The 19,272-nt window shown below is 40.0% G+C and overlaps 1 protein-coding gene and 1 non-coding gene across 6 annotated transcripts in view; both read right to left on the minus strand.

Moving 5' to 3' along the window:
* Positions 1-1,950: 1,950 nt before the first annotated feature.
* The window catches only part of CFAP91 (cilia and flagella associated protein 91), a 113,029-nt gene continuing 95,707 nt past the window's right edge, over positions 1,951-19,272 (minus strand). For 4 of the 5 annotated variants that reach the window (XM_027586286.1, XM_027586284.1, XM_027586282.1 and 1 more), the window contains one exon: positions 17,917-18,090. The gene's annotated coding sequence lies outside the window, so the exon portion shown is untranslated. Of the gene's footprint in view, positions 2,110-17,916; positions 18,091-19,272 lie in introns of those variants that run through there. The other variant, XM_027586283.1, reaches the window with a different exon arrangement.
* LOC113919000 lies at positions 6,162-6,268 on the minus strand. The gene has a single exon (XR_003518747.1). It is a non-coding gene; the product is annotated as a U6 spliceosomal RNA (small nuclear RNA).

Consider the following 19,272-nt stretch of genomic DNA (forward strand, 5'->3'; position numbering starts at 1 on the left):
GTGGCCCCCATCTGGCACTCCTAAGTCCCAAGTCCAGAGTTCCAACTAGCAAATGAACCGATTACCGTATTTACTCTCATTACATGCCCCCACTTTTTTCTCTCCTGTCTTGACTGTAAAACGCTGGGGAAGGGGAGGAATGTTGCTAGTATCGCTTTGTCTAACTGGTTCTGTGCAAACTCATGCGTCTGGCCATCTCTGTGCTGTGGCCTCCGGGGCAAAGTTAATTTGAACCTAGATCTCCTAACATGTCTTCATTTGTCTAAGCCACCTTCATGGACAGTGTTACTTGACTGGATGATGAGCGAGGGCCAGTGTGTTTAGGTGAGAGAGGGCACGCGGGGAGAGAGGAGGAGGGAAGGATGAGGGGGCTGAGCCCGTTACTGGGGAGTGGGACCCTCAACTCTAGCCTTAGCACAGACAGCTGACCGGGAGCCAGAGAATGGGTGCAGGGCTCTGTCCTCCAGGCCTGCCAGGAACCAGTAGCCCCTCACTCCTCAGCCTGATCCTTCGTGTTCCCTGGGAGGAGCTTGATGGCTGAGCTCTCAAGGGAAAGGAATAGACAAAAGCCAAAAGTGGTGGGTTTCACAGGTTATGTTTCTTCTACTTGCTTTTTTTAAAAGATGCTCTATGACAGGCGTGGGCAGTGGACTAGGTCCATGCTTCTTGAGAATAGTAAAGCTGGGTCTTGGGGGAAGGAAAAAGGGGAGGAGGAGGGGCGAGGGAAACTGATCAGTTAGATGGACAGGGATAAGAACTAGAGATTTCTAAACGATTATCACGGTCTTCTTGGGAAAATTTGGACTTCCTTACACTTGTTTCTGATTTAAATATTTTATCTTGAATTAGATATTTTAATCAAGCCCTCCTCATAAGAAAAGCAAGAATAAGTATGGTTTTCTTGTTTTTGAGTTAAACTGGTTTCTTCTCTTCCCCTCAATTTTCCCCTCCTGGATGTGAGGAGGATTGGAATCTAGGGTCAACGTTTATCAAGTGATTGATTGCTCACCTTGCTCTCCTCAACCAAATGGAGAAATAAGATGGTGCACACATCTCACCATTAGGGAGCTTCAGCCAGCAGTGGTGACTGGGACCCATGGCCATGCGACTGCTGTCTTTCAGTCCAGCCTTTCTGTCTGTCCATAGGAGATTCTGCTAGGCCTGGGGAGCATTGGATGATAAATCCCACTGGTTGGGAGGTTGACTTGGGCCTTGGACAAGGAGGACCTAGAAGAGGTGAGGTACTGGCTTGGGGTCCCAATGGAAGCAGCCTGTCTAGGGTGCCCTGGTGACACCTCAGGTACCCTGTAAAGCTATGACCAACAGGCCATGACCACAGCTGGCGGTGGGAAGGTTGAAAACGGTTAGGAACTCACTCCAGGAAACCTTTATTTCCAAGATTAAAGGTAGGCCTTTTTGGGAGCACAGAGGATTTTTAAGGCAGGAAAACATTCTTGTATGATACTAAATGGTGGATACATGTCATCAAACATTTATCCAAACCCATAGAATGGACACCACCAAGAGTGAACTCTAATGTAAACTATAGCCTTTGAGGGGTTATGATGTGTCCGTGTTGTTTCATTGATTGCAACAAATGTACCATTCTGCTGGGGGATGTTGATAACGGGCAAGCTGTGAGGCTGAGCTGTGCAGGGTCAGAGAGCATATGGGGACTGCCTGTACCTTCCTCTCCATTTTTCTCTGAACCCATAACCACTCTAAAAAAAAAAAAAGTAGACCTTTTTGTAAAGATAGGCATTTCTGTGTCTAGGGGTGGAAAAAAAGGGGGCAGGATCCCAGCTCAGGTGGGGCAGCTTGCCAGAAGTCCTTGGGTTGTGGGCAAAATACGTGGCTTTCATCATCTCTCAAATCTCTCCTGGCTCGCAAGGGCCTGGTCGCAGCTCGCTTATAAAAATGGTGAATTATTTATAGCAGGTCCTAACATCACCGAGGCAAAGAAACCATTCTCTGGTTTCTGCAGGAATCTTCTGGGGCTCTCACGAGCTAGTGGCCGAGCAGGCAGGAGGAAGGCTATGGGACAGCTGGGTCTCTGCCATCCGCAGGCACGGCCTCTACAACAGGCCCGGCTCGAAGTTAAGAAAGCCGCTGGAAAAGACATGGTAGTTTTTTTTTTTTTTAATTATGTTATGTTAATCACCATACATTACATCATTAGTTTTTGATGTAGTGTTCCATGATTCATTGTTTGCATATAACACCCAGTGCTCCATGCAATATGTGCCCTCTTTAGTACCCATCACCAGGCTAACCCATCCCCCCAGCCCCCTCCCCTCTAGAACCCTCAGTTTGTTTCTCAGAGTCCATAGTCTCTCGTGGTTCCTCTCCCCCTCTGATTTCCCCCCTTCATTTTTCCCTTCCCTTTTCCCTTTTTTTTAACATATAATGTATTATTTGTTTCAGAGGTACGGGTCTGTGATTCATCAGTCTTACACAATTCACAGTGCTCACCATAGCACATACCCTCCCCAATGTCCATTCCCCAGCCACCCCATCCCTCCCACCCCCACCCCCACTCCAGCAACCCTCAGTTTGTTTCCTGAGATTAAGAATTCCTCATATCAGTGAGGTCATATGATACTTGTCTTTCTCTGATTGACTTATTTCGCTCAGCATAATATCCTCTAGTTCCATCCACATTGTTGCAAATGGCAAGAGTTCATTCCTTTTGATGGCTGTGGTATATATATACAATGGAATATTATGCAGCCATCAAAAGACACGGCAGTTATTAAGGGCGGCGGACGGGTGCCCGTAACAAGGGGCAAGCTGAGCTGGCAAGTAGGAGAAATTCGAGTTCCTGGCCTCCGCTCTGCACTGTGTCTGTGGCAGGCCCCCAAAACGCAGAGCTCCTGAGCCACTCTTCAGGGAGGAGGCGATCAGATTAGTCTAGGGAGTTGCCTCAGGGTGAATTCATGGAATATGTTATCTGGTCAAGGAATATTTATATTTAGAAAGAACAACAGAGCAAGGCTACCCAAGGAGTATTGCCCTAGTGGTGAAGTGTGAGGAGAACAGGGGTGTATCTGCCAGGCCAGTGGTCCTCCTCAAGATCTGTTTGGATTCCTCTTGGGTGCGCTCTGGTAGGTGGGGAAAGCTTAGGGTCTTCTCAGGTCTTTTCTGAACATGTGTCCTGTCCCGGGCAAGCAGGTTACTTTCTAAATCTTTCATTGTGATGGGGTTTGTTATATCTTCTCTTTCATTTCTGGTTTTGCTGGAGCCCTCCTTCTCTCTCCTTTTTGAGGAGTCTGCCTAAAGCTTTATCAATTTTGTTGATCTTTTCGCTGATCTGTTCTTTTTTTGGTTTGGTTTTGTTTCTGTTTGGTTTATTTCTGCTCTAATATTATCTCCTTCCTTCTGCTGGTGTTGGGGTTCATTCTTTTTCTCCTTTAGGTATAAGGTTAGGTTGTTGCAGATTTTTCTTGCTTCTTGAAGTAGGCCTGTATTGCTATAAACTTCCCTCTTTTTTTTTTTGATTTTAAATTTTTTATTGTTATGCTAATCACCATATATTACATAATTTGTTTTGGTGTAGTGTTCCATGATTCATTGTTTGTTCATAACACCCAGTGCTCCATGCAGAATGTGCCCTCTTTAATACCCATCACCAGGCTAACCCATCCCCCTACCCTCCTCCCCTCTAGAAACCTCAGTTTGTTTTTCAGAGTCCATCATCTCTCCTGGTTCGTCTCCCCCTCTGACTTACTCCCCTTCATTCTTCCTCTCCTGCTATCTTCTTCTTTTTCTTTTTTCTTAAAATATGTTGCGTTATTTGTTTCAGATCTGTGATTCAACAGTCTTACACAATTCACAGCGCTCACCGTAGCACATATCTTCCCCAGTGTCTATCACCCAGCCACCCCATCCCTCCCACCCCCCGACCACTCCAGCAACCCTCAGTTTGTTCCTGAGATTAAGAATTCCTCATATCAGTGAGGTCATATGATACATGTCTTTCTCTGATTGACTTATTTCACTCAGCATAACACCCTCCAGTTCCATCCACGTCGTTGCAAATGGCAAGATCTCATTCCTTTTGATGGCTGCATAATATTCCATTGTGTATATATACCACATCTTCTTTATCCATTCATCTGTCGATGGACATCTTGGCTCTTTCCACAGTTTGGCTATTGTGGACATTGCTGCTATAAACATTGGGGTGCACGTACCCCTTCGGGTCCCTATATTTGTATCTTTGGGGTAAATACCCAGTAGTGCAATTGCTGGATCGAATGGTAGCTCTAATTTCAACTGTTTGAGGAACCTCCATACTGTTTTCCAGAGGGGTTGCACCAGCTTGCATTCCCACCAACAGTGTAGGAGGGTTCCCCTTTCTCCACATCCCTGCCAACATCTGTCATTCCCTGACTTGTTCATTTTAGCCATTCTGACAGGTGTGAGGTGGTATCTCATTGAGGTTTTGATTTGGATTTCCCTGATGCCGAGCGATGTTGAGCACTTTTTCATGTGCCTGTTGGCCATTTGGATGTCTTCTTTGGAAAAATGTCTGTTCATGTCTTCTGCCCATTTCTTGATCGGATTATTTGTTCTTTGGGTGTTGAGTTTGATAAGTTCTTTATAGATTTTGGATACTAGCCCTTTATCTGATATGTCATTTGCAAATATTTTCTCCCATTCTGTTGGTTGTCTTTTGGTTTTGTGGACTGTTTCTTTTGCTGTGCAAAAGCTTTTTATCTTGATGAAATCCCAATAGTTCATTTTTGCCCTGGCTTCCTGTGCCTTTGGTGATGTTTCTAGGAAGAAGTTGCTGCGGCTGAGGTCGAAGAGGTTGCTACCTGTGTTCTCCTTTAGGATTTGGATGGACTCCTGTCTCACGTTTAGGTCTTTCAACCATTTGGAGTCTATTTTTGTGTGTGGTGTAAGGAAATGGTCCAGTTTCATTCTTCTGCATGTGGCTGTCCAATTTTCCCAACACCATTTGTTGAAGAGACTGTCTTTTTTCCACTGGACATTCTTTCCTGCTTTGTCAAAGATGAGTTGACCATAGAGTTGAGGGTCCATTTCTGGGCTCTCGATTCTGTTCCATTGATCTATGTGTCTGTTTTTGTGCCAGTACCATACTGTCTTGATGATGGCAGCTTTGTAATAGAGCTAACTTCCCTCTTTTTTTAAAGTTTTTATTTAAGGGGTGCCTGGGTGGCTCAGTTGTTAAGCGTCTGCCTACGGTTCAGGTCATGATCCCAGGGTCCTGGAATCGAGCCCCGCATCGGGCTCCCTGCTCTGCAGGAAGCCTGCTTCTCCCTCTCCCACTCCCCTTGCTTGTGTTCCTGCTCCCGCCGTGTCTCTCTCTGTCAGATGAGTAAATAAAATCTTTTAAAAAAATAAAGTTTTTATTTAAATTCTAGTTAACATGCAGTGTAATATTAGTTTGAGGTGTACAATATAGTAACTGGTCATCCTTACAACCCAAAGTGCTTATCACAACAGGTGCACTCCTTAATCCCAATTACCTATTTAAGCCATCCCCCCACCAACCTCCCTTCTGGTAACCATCAGTAAATTAGGAAAGGGGGAAAAAAGGGAGAGAGGGAGAGGCAAACCAAGAAAAAGACTTTTAACTATAGAGCAAAATTCCCTCTCAGAACCTCTTTTGCTGCATCCCAAAGATTTTGGACCGTTGTGTTTTCATTTTCATTTGTCTCCATGAGTTTTTTATTTCCTCTTTGATTTCTTGGTTGACCCATTTGTTGTTTAGTAGCATGTTATTTAACCTCTATGTATGTATGTTCTTTTTTTAATTTAATTTTATTATGTTATGTTAATCACCATACATTGCATCATTAGTTTTTGATGTAGTGATCCACAATTCATTGTTTTTTTATAATACCCAGTGCTCCATGCAGTACGTGCCCTCCTTAATACCCATCACCAGGCTAACCCATCCCCCACCCCCTCCCCTCTAAAACCCTCAGTTTGTTTCTCGGAGTCCATAGTCTCTCATGGTTCGTCTCCCCCTCTGATGCCCCCCCTTCATTCTTCCCTTCCTTCTCCTAATGTCCTCCATGCTGTTCCTTATGATCCACAAATAAGTGAAACCATATGATAATTGACTTTCTCTGCTTGACTTATTTCACTTAGCATCATCTCCTCCAGTCCCATCCATGTTGATGTACAAGAAAAATATGGAATGCTTCATGAATTTGCGTGTCATTCTTGTGCAGGGGCCATGCTAATCTTCTCTGTATTGTTCCAATTTTAGTATATGTGCTGCCGAAGGGAGCACTATGTATGTATGTTCTTTCCAGATTTTGCTTTTGGTTGTTTTCTAGTTTCACGGTGTTGTAGTTGGAAAAGATGCATAATATGACTTCAAATTTTTTGAATGTTGAGACTTGTTTTGTGGCCCAACATATCTCTTCTGGAGAATGTTCCATGATGGTGCACTTGAAAAGAATGTGTGTTCCACTGTTTTAGGATGTGATGTCCTGAATATCTCTCCTAGATCCATCTGGTCCAGTGTGTCAGTCAAAGCCCCTGATTTCTTGTTGATTTTCTGTTTGGATGATCTATCCATTGATGTAAGTGGGGCGTTAAAATTCCCTACTATTATTGTTTTGTTTTGTTTTAAAGATTTTATTTATTTATTTTGACAGAGAGAGAGAGAGAGAGAGACAGCAAGAGAGGGAACACAAGCAGGAGGAGTGGGAGAGGGAGAAGCAGGCTTCCCATGGAGCAGGGAGCCCGATGTGGGGCTCCATCCCAGAACCCTGGATCATGACCTGAGCTAAAGGCAGATGCTTAACGACTGCGCCACCCAAGCACCCTTTCCTACTATTATTGTATTACTATTGATCACTTCTTGTATGTTTATTATTACCAGCTTTATGTATCTGGGTGCTCTCATGTTCCATGTATAAATATTTACAATTGTTATATCTTATTGTTGGATTTTTCCCTTTATGATTACATAGTGTCCTTCTTTGTTTCTTGTTACAGTCTTTATTGTTTTTTTTTTTAAGATTTTATTTATTTATTTGAGAGAGAGAGAATGAGAGATAGAGAGCACGAGAGGGAAGAGGGTCAGAGGGAGAAGCAGACTCCCTGCCGAGCAGGGAGCCCGATGTGGGACTTGATCCCGGGACTCCAGGATCATGACCTGAGCCGAAGGCAGTCGCCCAACCAACTGAGCCACCCAGGCGCCCTACAGTCTTTGTTTTAAAGTCTATTTTGTCTGATAGAAATATTGCTAACCTGGCTTTCTTTTCACTTCTATTTGCATGATAAATGTTTTCCATCCCTTTACTTTCAATCTGCTTGTGCCTTTAGGGCTGAAATGAGTCTCTTATAGGCATATAGACAGACTTTTTAAAAATTTATTTTTATTTAAGTACTCTCTACACCCAGCATTGGGCTCGATCTTGCTCTTTTTTTTTTTTTTAATCCATTCCATCACCCTATGTCTTTTGATTGGAGCATTTAGTTCATTTACAATCAAAGTAATTACTGATAAGTATGTATTTCCATTTGTTACTTGTTTATGATTGTTTTTGTAGTTCTCTGTTCTTTTCTTTTACTCTCTTCTCTCATGGTTTGCTGGCTTTCTTTAGTGATGTTCTTAGATTCCTTTCTCTTTATTTTTTGCATATCTATTACTGGTTTTTGATTTGTGGTTACCATTAGGTCTACATGTAACATCTTATGCACATAGCAGTCTATTTTAGGTTGACGGTGGCTTAAGTTTGAACCCATTCTAAAAGCATTAAATTTTTATTCCTCTTCCTCCCACATTTTAGGCATATGGTGCCATAATTTACATCCTTTTATTTTGTGAATCCCTTGATTGATTTTTATAGATATGCTTAATTTTACTGCTTCTGTGCCTCCTACTTTTCTTATTCCTGCTTATGGTGTTTCCTTTCCACTCAGAGTCCCCTTAACCTTTCTTGTAAGGCTGGTTTTTAGTGGTGATGAATTCCTTTAACTTGTATTTGTCTGGGAAACTCTCTCTTTTATTCTGAATGATAGCCTTGATGGATACAGTCTTCTTGGTTGCAGGTTTTTTTCTTTCAGCATTTTGATGATATCATGTCTCCCTTCTGGCCTGTTTTCTGCTGAAAAACCAACTGATATCTTTACGTGGTTTCCCTTATAGGTAAGTTTCCTTGTGCTGCTTCATCACTAGTTTTTGCCGTTTTAATCACTATGTCTTGGTGTGGACCTCTTTGGGTTGATTTTTTGGGGGGCTCTCTGTGCTTCCTGGATCTGAATTTGTGTTTTCTTCCCCAGATTTGGGAAGTTTTCAGCTACTATTTCTTCAAATAAAAATTTCTCCCCCCACCCCCGACCTCTTTTCCTTTTTTGGATCTCCATAATGTGAATGTTATTATGCTTGATGGTGTGGCTGAATTCCCTTAATCTATTTTCATTTTTTATTGTTTTTTTCTCTCTCCTGTTCATTCAGCTTGAATACTTTCCACTACTCTCTTCTCCAGGTCATTGACCTGTTCTTCTGCTTCTTCCTGTCTACTATTTATTCCTTCTAGTGTATTTTTAATTTCAGTTCTCTGATTGGTTCTTTTTTATGTTTTCTTTCTCTTTGTTGAGGGTCTCCCTGAGATCCTCCACTCTTTTCTCAAGTCCAGCTAGTATCTTTATGGCCATTTCTTTAAATTCTCTATTAGATATGTTATTTATCTCCATTTCCTTTAACTCTCTTGTGATTTTGTCTTGTCCTTTCATTTGGGACATATTCCTCTGTCTCCTCATTTTGTCTAACTCTCTGTGTCTGTTTCTGTGTGTCAGGAAAGTCAGCTGCATCTCCTCCTCTTGAAAGTCATGGACTTGGGAAGAAGAGGTCCTGTAATGCCCTGTGGCGCAATATCCCCTCTTTACCAGAACCTGGCACTTCAGGGGTGTCTGTGTGTTGTGTGTGCCCTACTATTGTGGCTGAGTTATATTTGCCTTCAGTCGAGTCATTTGCAATGGCTTTCTTTGTGTTTTGTGGACAGGGCTTGGTCCCTGTGCTATTAGTGAGCTAGTCTGGGGCTGCTTTGGGCTTGAGTTGAGTCACAGAACTGCAGGGCACTCTCCCTCTGTTGTCCCCTGAGAAGCTTTCCTTGGTGGGTGGGGCCCCACTGCTGGAGCTGCAGTCAAATTGGTATGTGTGGTTTTCTTCCTTTCTCTTTGGGGCAGAAGTCACTTTAGAGTGGGCTGACCCCGGTAGGCCTGCTTGCATACTGCCAGGCTTATGGTGCTGCTTTGGATGGACTCCTGTCAAGGGCATGTTTGATGGAGTGGATCTGTAGGAGAATATGGGGATAACGGGGGTGCGGTGCCAGCAAGGTCCCACCTGGTCTGCTGCAGGAGGGAACCTGCAGCCACCTAGGAAAACTCTTGCTAAGGCTGGGCTGGAGGGGGCAGTCTTCAGAAGGGGGTGGGGTGCAGGGTGCATTATTAGCAAGCTAGGTGAGAGTGGTCACATTGTGCTGGTTCTCACAGGTGTCCTTTTATCTAGGCTAGGGGGCAGGGAAGGGAAATGGTGTTTACCAGCTCTTTTGTTCTTGCTGAAGTCTCCCAAAGATCCCTGCCCCTCCAGCATATGCTCTGAGATTAGTGAACAAATCTCCCTCCCCTATATGCCAAGGATTTTTCAAACTGCTGCTTCTATGCTATATCTCCATGGGGCTGTTTGTTACATTGTCTCTTTAAGGGCAGGGACTCAGTTTCCTATCACCCTCCAGCTCTCCCCGGGGGTGGGCTCTCTGATTTTTAACATTCCAGGCGTTAAGCCCCACTGATTGTAAGAATGCACGAAGTTAGGTCATATGGTTTTTCAAACCTAAATGTTATGAGGATTCATCTTCCCAGTACAGGTCCCTTGTGCCTGGGGTGCCTGGACTGGGGTCTGCTCCTCTCCTCTTCCCACACCTGTGGGTCCCTCCTTCCTGCATACCGTCTCTTGGGTCAGTTTAGTTCCCGATCATGTCGTCGACCTTCCTACCATTTTTACTGTGGCCTCTTCTCTACATTTAGCTGTGGAGAGTCTGTCTGCCAATCTTCAAGTCATTTTCTGGGTTATTTATACTGATGTGGGTGTTATATATGTGTATCTGTGGGATGAGGTGAGCCTGGGATCCTCCTACTCTGTCATCTTTCCCAGAAGTACCGTGATCACTTTCCTACCATTTTTAAGTTGTCCTTTTCTTGATTCAGCATCTGCTTGGTTGTTAGAAACCTTTGACTTTTTCAAGAGTTCTGGCAAAGTTGGTTCTAATCGTTGCTCTTTGTTCTTCAGTGTTTCTGTGGAGGGACAGGAGTTTGGAGCTGGCCACTCTGCTATTTTGCTGATATCACCAACGCTAGTGGATGCCTCATTTCTTCTCTGTGTACATCTCTGTTCCCTTCTCTGTACAAGGAGATGACACAGGTAGTTTGTGGTAAGGCTTTCCTTTTGAGAAAAGTGACCAATGAAACAAGAAAGCCTATTTCAGAAGCCCAAGACCTTGCTGTGTTGGGTTTTGTGTCCGTATTGGTCATAATGGTGAACAACCTCTCCTCAGAAGAATCTATAGGCATATCAGCCTTTTTTTTTTTTAATGATTAGTATTTTTTGGGTCCTCTGCAGATAAGTCATGAAGACATTCTCCTATGTTTTATTCAAGGAGTTTTATTGTTTAAGCTTTTAATTCTGAGATCCATCCCAAATTAATTTTTGTGTTTGGTGTGATGTAAGTATCAAGACTCATTTCCCCCCTTTATTTATTCAGTTTTTCTAGCACCATTTGTTGAAAAGACTTTCCTTTCCCCATTACATAGCTTTGCCAGCTTAGTCAAAAATCAATTAACTGTAAATGTATGGGCCTATATCTAGACCCCATATTCTGTAACATCCTTATGCTAACATTATGCTGTCTTTATAGCAATTCCTGGAATCAGCTTTATAGCAAGTTTTGATATCTGGTAGCATGAACCATTAAACTTTGCTCACAATTGTTTTGGCTTTTTCATAGCCCTTTGGTTTACCATGTAAATTTTAAAATCAACTTATCAAAGTTAAAATGCCTATTTTGTTGATGATTGCATTGAATCTATAGATCTATATGGGGAGAGTGAACATCATAATAATAATGTGTGTTCTAGTTCATAAACACTGTATATCTCTTCATTTAGGTCATTAATTTTTTTCATGGTGTTTTGTAGTTTTCAGTGCAGAGGTCGTCTTTGTCTTTTGTTAAATTTATTAAGTTTTAAGTGTTTAGGTCTTTTGATACTACTGTAAATAGAATTTTTTTTAAGATTTTATTTATTTTGACAGAGAGACAGCAAGAGAGGGAACACAAGCAGGGGGAGTGGGAGAGGGAAAAGCAGGCTTCCCACTGAGCAGAGAGCCCGATGTGGGGCTCGATCCCAGGACCCTAGGATCATGACCTGAGCTGAAGGCAGACACTTAATGACAGCCACCCAGGTGCTCCTGTAAATAGAATTTAATTTTTTTTGCATCTTCCAATTGTGGCTAGTATATAGAAATACGTATTTTTCTGTATATTGTTCTGTGTCCTTTGACTTTGTTAAATAAGTCTAGTAGTTGTTCTTTAGTGTTTCTTAGGTTGTTCTGTGTAAACAATTATGTTTTCTGCAAAATGTTTTTAGTTTTACTTGTTCCTTTCCAGTCTTTATGCTTTTTTCCCCTTACTTTATTGCACCAATTAGAAGCAATATTGAATAGGAAGGTGGGGTGGATATCCTTGCTTTGTTACCAGTTTTGAGGTGGGTGGCATTCAGTATTTCACCATTGGTTATTATGCTAGCTGTAGGATTTTGTATGGATTCTTTTGTTAGATTGAAGAAGTTCCTTTCTATTCCTAATTTTTTGAGAATTTCTAATCCTAAATGAGTGTGGAATTTTGAATTTTTTCTTCAGTTATTAAGATCATAATGCTTTTATCTTTTTTTTCTATTAATATGGTGAATTATATTGATTTTTGAATGTTGAACCAACTTTACATCTTTGGAATAAATCTGCTGGTCCTGATGTATTGTCCTGGTTTTTATTTCATTTGTATAGTGCTGGATTTGATTTGGTAACATTCTGTTAACGACTTTTAGCATCTATATTCATGAGGGATATAAATCTTTAACCTTATTTTCTTATCTTTGTTAGGTTTTGGTATCATGATTTTCATATCGGCCTCTTAAAGTGTGATGGGAGGTGTTTCCTCTTTATTTTCTGAGTTTGTATAAAATTTGTATCAGTATCCCTAAATGTTTGATGAAGTTATGGGATTGAATTTATTTGATTGATTTATTAATTCACCACTGAAACCATCTGGTCCTGAATGTTTCTTTGAGGGAAATTTTTTTGATAAACAATTTAAAAAGTATTGAGCTATTCTGATATTTTATTCTTATATCTGTTTTGGTAAATTCTGTGTTTCAAGGACTTTGTCCATTTCATGTAAGCTATCAAATTTATTGTTATAAATTTTCCAAGTATTCCCTTATTAGTCTTTTAATACCTGTAGGATCTGTAGTGATGTACCTTATTTCATTGGGGTGATACCCCTTCTCATTTTGACATTGATAATTTCTTTTTTAAATCAATTTTGCTAGGAATTAATTTTATTAATCTTTTCAAAGAACTAAATTTTGGCTTTTATCTCTGTTGTTTGTAAGTCTTCTGTTCATTGATTTCTGTTATCTTAAAATATCCACCTTACTACTTAACTTTGGGTTTACTTTTTTTTTTTTGTATCTTTCCTATTTTGGAAACTCACTTGGTTTTAAACCTCTTTTCTCAGGAGTATATAAAATTATTTCTCTCTAAGCACTGCTTTAGCTGTATCCCATAACTTTCAAAGTTGTATTTTCTCATTCAGGTCAAAGTATTTTCTAACTTCCATTGTGATTTCTTATTTGATCCAAAGTTTATTTAGAAATAGATTGTTTAATGTCCACATGTTTGGGAATTTTCTAACCTTTTTTCCTTTTGATTCCTAATTCAATTATTTGTGTCCAGAGAATATATTTCATAAGATTTCAATTCTTTGAAATTTATTGAGACTTGTTTTATGGCACAGGATATGGCCTATCTCAGCAAATGTCCTAGGTACACTTGAAAAGAATGCATATCCTGTGGTAGTTAGGTATAGTGTTCTGATTAGCATTAGGTCAAGGCAGTGAGTAGTGTTGTTCAAATCGTCTAAAACTGTACTGATTTCTTATTTAATTTTTCTATCAACTACTGAGAAGGTGCTACCTTTAGCCTGCAATGTCATAAGATTTCTCTCCATCCTCCCACCCTAAATCAAGTCTTTCCTCTCTGGCAGCAAAGCTGCTGGACTGGAAGACTGCCATTCTTGCAGACTGAGCTGCATGGGGGTTGGGGGGAGAGTAGACCTGAGCTGTTCTTACCTGAATCTTTAGCAGGTTTTCAATGTGTTGGCCATCTCTGATAGATTTCTATTGCCCTAAAGTGGGTGTTTTTGACAATTTTGTCTAGTCTGTCTATCTATCATCTACCTACATACCTACCTACCTACCTACCTATTAGTGGAGGAGAATTGCTGGCCTCTTCTTTAGAAACCGATTTTATGGTAATATTTTAATATGATGTCTTTAACCTTTATTAAAAATATTGAGAACATTTCTGCATCTTCTCTAAAACCCCTGTTGGTGGTTTTTTAAGTTGTTAATGTTGTTTGTCCAGAATAAGCGGGAAAAACTCCCTTCAGGATGTAGTATAGAAGGCCCCTATGCCCTTTATGACTTACTTGGTTCCTTCATAACATTCACCAGTTGAATCACAAGAAGTTAAACATTTATTTGCTAGAAATGAATATTATAAATTAGAATTTTATTCTTGAAAACTCATTTCATACCATAAAATACCAAGACATCACAAATGTTCTTCAAAATCATACAAGTATTTGCTTTTACAAACATTATGTAGAATTTCATTCAAGAAATACTTATTGAGAGATTACCATGTGCCAGAGACTGTGCCAGGCACCAGGAATAAAAACAAATGTACTCAGGAGGCACAGCTCCTGCCCTCCCCTCAGAGCTAACAGTCCAACAGGTGAGAGAGATGGTTATGCAGACAATTACAATCAAGTGTGAAATGGACAATGGCAGAGGAAGTCTGAGTTTTAGGATTGTGCCCAGTATTTGTGTTTGCTCCCACAATTTTTTTCCTGGTCTTTGGAATCCTTGAGGCTTTTGAAATAAAATATCATTAAAGCCTAGACTAAAGACATGTCTCCCATGGTAAGTTTCTGAATGGTAAATACTTGGGGAGGGACAGTTTCCTTGGGAAAGGTTTCTCCTATTCTAAATTTGTGAATGTACATTAGATCACTTGGGAAGCTTTAAAAAAATACCCTTGACTGGATCTGGTGAGGCCCAAGACCCAATTTTTTCAAGTACTCAATGACTTTAGCATGCAACCGTGGTTAAGAACTATCATAGCCTTTGTTTCCAGTTTCCTCAACATTTGACACCTGTAACAAAAGAAGCCTCCTTCAATGGTTTTTGTTAAATTTTCTGGGAAATTCTTCTTCACAATACTTAGGGCTTCCTTCTATTGCTCTGGTGTCTTGTAGAAAGTGAGCCCTTATCATCAATACTTGAAGATTCTAAAGAACACGGGACACTCATTCCTCTCTCTGTCTTACTCATCCCCAAGTGAGATGGAGAAATTCATCTGATTGGTTAGCATCTGACACCCACTGAGCCACATTCTGTATTGCAGATGTAGTTACTTTGCTCTACCCATATCCTTTGCTTCTATCCCATAGTGATAATAAAAACAGCTAAATGGTACTTATTGAATGCTTACCATATGGCAGCTGCTGTCCTAAGCCTTTTACATGAATGAATTCATTACATCCTCATACCAACCTGATGATGTACATTCTATGGTTATACCACTTTAGATTTGAGGAAGCTAAAGCTTAAGGAGATTAAGTAACTTGTCTGAGGACACACTGTCATTGGACTGGGATTTCAATCCAGACCACCTGGCTCCAGAGCATATTCTCTTAACCTCCATGCTACTCCACTGCTAAGGGGCTAGCCTGGCCTTTGTTCCACAAGTGGTCAGCACAGTTGGAGGCCAGTGGTAAGTGCATATTTGCCGGCAGGCATTCTCCATTCTACTCGTAACTGGGTCTATAAGCCTCTCTGTGCAGCCTGCTGCATAAAAGTACTCCAAGTCATCTTCGTAGGTGCAACTCTACTCCCAAGTGGGTACCATGGTCCAGAATTGAGGAGGGGGATGAGGGTTCCCTTGAATCAACATATACTCGGACTTTAAACTATCTAGGAGTTCTGCACTTAAGGCGTTGGAATCTCTAACAATTTTGTGCTTAAGTTTCTCATCCCAAAGAGATCCTTAACTCACACTATACACTTCTTCCTTGGATTTTACTTTGCCTGTTCTTAAGCATGTTGGGAAGAGGCAATGCCTTTGTTAAGTGGCATAAGGATTCACTATATATGATTATGCATCCATGAAAAAAGTTTTCTACCTTACAAATCAGTTCATTGTGATTGTATATTGCTATTGATTATACTAGTCTAGTCCCAACCAACTACATGGCTTCAGTTGCCATGATCACATGGCTTTAAACATGAGTTTTGTTTATCACCCAAGGTGTTTTATTTTTAAGAGCAAAGGTTTTTAAAGTTCAGGTGTTTTAACTAAAGCCATTATAAGTAGAAGGTTCCTAGTAACAGAAAAAAAGTTTTCCTCTCCTGGTAAACCTCAATGAACTAATGAGAATTCTGTAATACCTTGTATTTTCCTTTTTGTCTAAATACAAATCTTAGTTTTAGAAGACTGCATAAAGATAAATATTGTTTTAGAAAATTAAGTTTCATGATAGGTTCTTTATTAAAAGCCACTTTAAACACTTTTTCAAAGTAGGTATTGATTTTAACTTTAGTTTATTGCTATATAGCAGGGATGGGCAAACTACAGCTCGTGGGCCAAATCTGGCTGCTGCTAGTTTTTGTGAAGTTTTATTGGAACATAGTCACGTTCCTTCTACGTGTTATCCATTGCCACTTTCACCTTATAATGGCAGAATTGAGTAATTGCAACAGAAACTGGCCAGAAAAACCTAAAATAGTTACTATCTGGCTATTTAGAGTAAGTCAGCGGTTGCCTGCTATTGTATAGCAACCCCCCCCACCCCGCCCCCATCTCCTATCCCATCATGCCTAATTTGCTGCTTCTCATTTTGTCTTGGGTTCCTGATTTTTTATTTTACAAGTGAATAACTATTACCTCATTCAGGTTAGCATTTTTATTTATTTATTTTTTTTAAGATTTTATTTATTTATTTGACAGAGAGAGAATGAGAGAGAGAGAGCACGAGAGGGAAGAGGGTCAGAGGGAGAAGCAGACTCCCTGCTGAGCAGGGAGCCCGATGTGGGACTCGATCCCGGAACTCCAGGATCATGACCTGAGCTGAAGGCAGTTGCTTAACCAACTGAGCCACCCAGGCGCCCCAGCATTTTTATTTTTTTTAAGATTTTATTTATTTATTTGACAGAGAAAGAGAGCGAGCAAGAGAGACAAGCAGAGGGAGCGGGAGAAGGAGAAGCAGTCTCCCCCCTGAGCAAGGAGCCCAATGTGGGACTCGATCCCAGGACCCTGGGATCAGGATCTGAGCCAAAGGCAGATGCTTAACTGACTGAGCCACCCAGGCATCCCCAGGTTAGCATTTTTAGAGGAACAAAACAAAACACAACTGCCTCCTTACTTATGCAGTACTTTTCTGTGTGTCAGTGATTCTCTGGTGAAAATAATTACCCTGATCACAGTTTTCTTAATACAAGGTAAACCTTTTCAAGTTTATATGATCAAGTATTTTTTCAGCTCAGAAAATCTTTTATTATAACTTTATTTTTATTTGTTTTGGTTCCTATTGCTTTAGGATTGGTGATCCGAGCTAACCTCTTTGTCATTTTCATCTCTTTATCCTTCCCAAACCATCTTGGATGCCAATAAATTTGTTAGCAACATCACCTCTTTTATTCTCTGCTTTGATATTTCTGTTCTTTTAACTGCATCCAAATGTGTTTCACTGGATTTTTTAATCTTTTTGTATTTTTTTTCATCTTAGCCAGCTTTCTTTTCTTTTCAGCCTGCATCTGTCTGTTAGCGTCTGCTCTTCTTATTCTCTGCTGCAGTTTCCTAAGAGGCCATTTCTTTTTGCTTCCTATTAAAATCACCAAGCAGATAGCTTCTGAAGCTTCTCCTGTTTCCTCGACTTGTGAGATTCAAGGAGAAAATATTGAGAAGGATATTTTCTAAGACAGGCTTTTATTCTGTTTTCAGAGTAACATGCATGTGGGGCCCATGTAGATTTGTTGTTGAGACTTTTTTGTTTTTTTCATATTTACCAATCTTTAAATGAGGAGGGATCATGATGTTTGTTAAGACACAGGACGGACAGATTGCTCCCCAACAGCACCCTCTCTGTGGGTGTTGCATGAATATTCTTCTTAGATCTAAAGCTCAATGGTAAGTTGATGGCCATTGTATGGATATACCACAGTTTATTTTTCTATTCCAATGTCAGTGGATGTTTGGGTTTTTAGTTTAGGGGCTATCATGAAAAGTACTGCTATGAACATTCTTGTCATGCCTATTGGTGCACACACTCATGTATTTCTACTGCATATATATCTAGGAGATGAAATGCCAGGTCATGGGGTATGCATGCTTTCAAACTTGGCAGATAAGGTCAATGTACTATCAATATGAAGCCAAAACTACGTAAGAAATATTCAATAACATTTCTTTTTGTTTGATTCAGCAAGCCAGAATATCCTCCTAGTTAACAAAATGTTGAAATGAGACATGAGAAAATTTTCTCTTGAAGTAGAGCATCTGGGAAACACCGAAGAGAATAAACTCCTTCGTTTGATTATTATTACTGAAAATAATTTTAAATTATTGGAAGTTTATGGAGAAGAAAGATCTTTCCTCATGAATTACACATTGACAAGTCCATAAGAGTTGCACATCTTGGGAGAAGCATAGATTATTGGAATTCCATATGATGATTTGTACAGCTTCTTTTTAAAAAAGATAACCTGTAAAAACACACACACACACACAAAACCACAAATGTTTGATTATGTCATCTTTTAAGAAACAATCATTATCAGACCAATACATACAAAAAATTACTGCGATACAATTACAAAGAGCCTTGGTTCAGAAGCCAGACATTGCCAGACATATCCCAGCTCTGCCACTTATGAGCCCCATGATCCGAATGTTTCTTAACTCACAGGGTCTCAGTTTCCAAATTACAGGACTTACAAACCTTACATTAACTGAATTATAACTGAAAACTTACTATGTGTACACTGTAAAAAAATTCAAACTACAAAAGGATATAAACATGAGGAAAGTATATCTATTTCCCCCCAGTCCCCAGGTCTACTGACAAATACTTAACCAATTTCTTGTTGATCTTTCCAGAAATATTTAATGTGTATTGTAGGCCTCATGAATGCACATATGTTTGTATATATACAAACATATTTCTAGCTTTTAATCAAGGGATATGACACATACGAGAAAATAACAGAAAACCAATGTGCAGCTTAGTGAATTCATGTTAAATATTCATCTGTGTAAATACCACCCAGGTCAAGAAGTCCTATAAGCTCCCACTTACTCCTTCCCAATCACAACCATCTCTATTCTCTAAAAGTTATCACTATTCTGATTTTTATTTGATTTTTTCTGTATTCACTTTCTTGATTTTCTTCATATCTTTACCTCCTAAATATGTATTCCTAAATGCCATAGTTTAGTGCTGATTTTTAACTTTATATAAACAGATTCATACTGTAAGACTTCTGTTTTGGATTTGATACTTACAACATGGGTGAATCTTACAAATATAGTATTCAGTTCTCTTCATTTATTTTAACTGCTACATAGTAGGAATTGACAAACTTCTTCTGAAAGGGCCTGATAGTATTTTAGACTTTGTGGGCCAATAAACAAAATTGAGGATATTATGTAGGTCCTCAATGAGAGAAAACAAACTTTCACAAAATTTTTGATAAAATTCAAAAATAGTAATAATAACTGACTACAGGTTTGTTTTTAATATAAGTCTACTAATGAGAAAAATGGAAGTCTTATTTAGGGGATAACATTTTGCTCAATTGAGGTTCAGATCATCAAAATTGATTACATATCACCAATAGCCGATAAACATTTACAGTGAGACCCCCCCCAACACACACCCCCATTTC

Source organism: Zalophus californianus, chromosome 1 (assembly GCF_009762305.2).
Source record: "Zalophus californianus isolate mZalCal1 chromosome 1, mZalCal1.pri.v2, whole genome shotgun sequence".
NCBI classification, from domain to species: Eukaryota; Metazoa; Chordata; class Mammalia; order Carnivora; family Otariidae; genus Zalophus; species Zalophus californianus.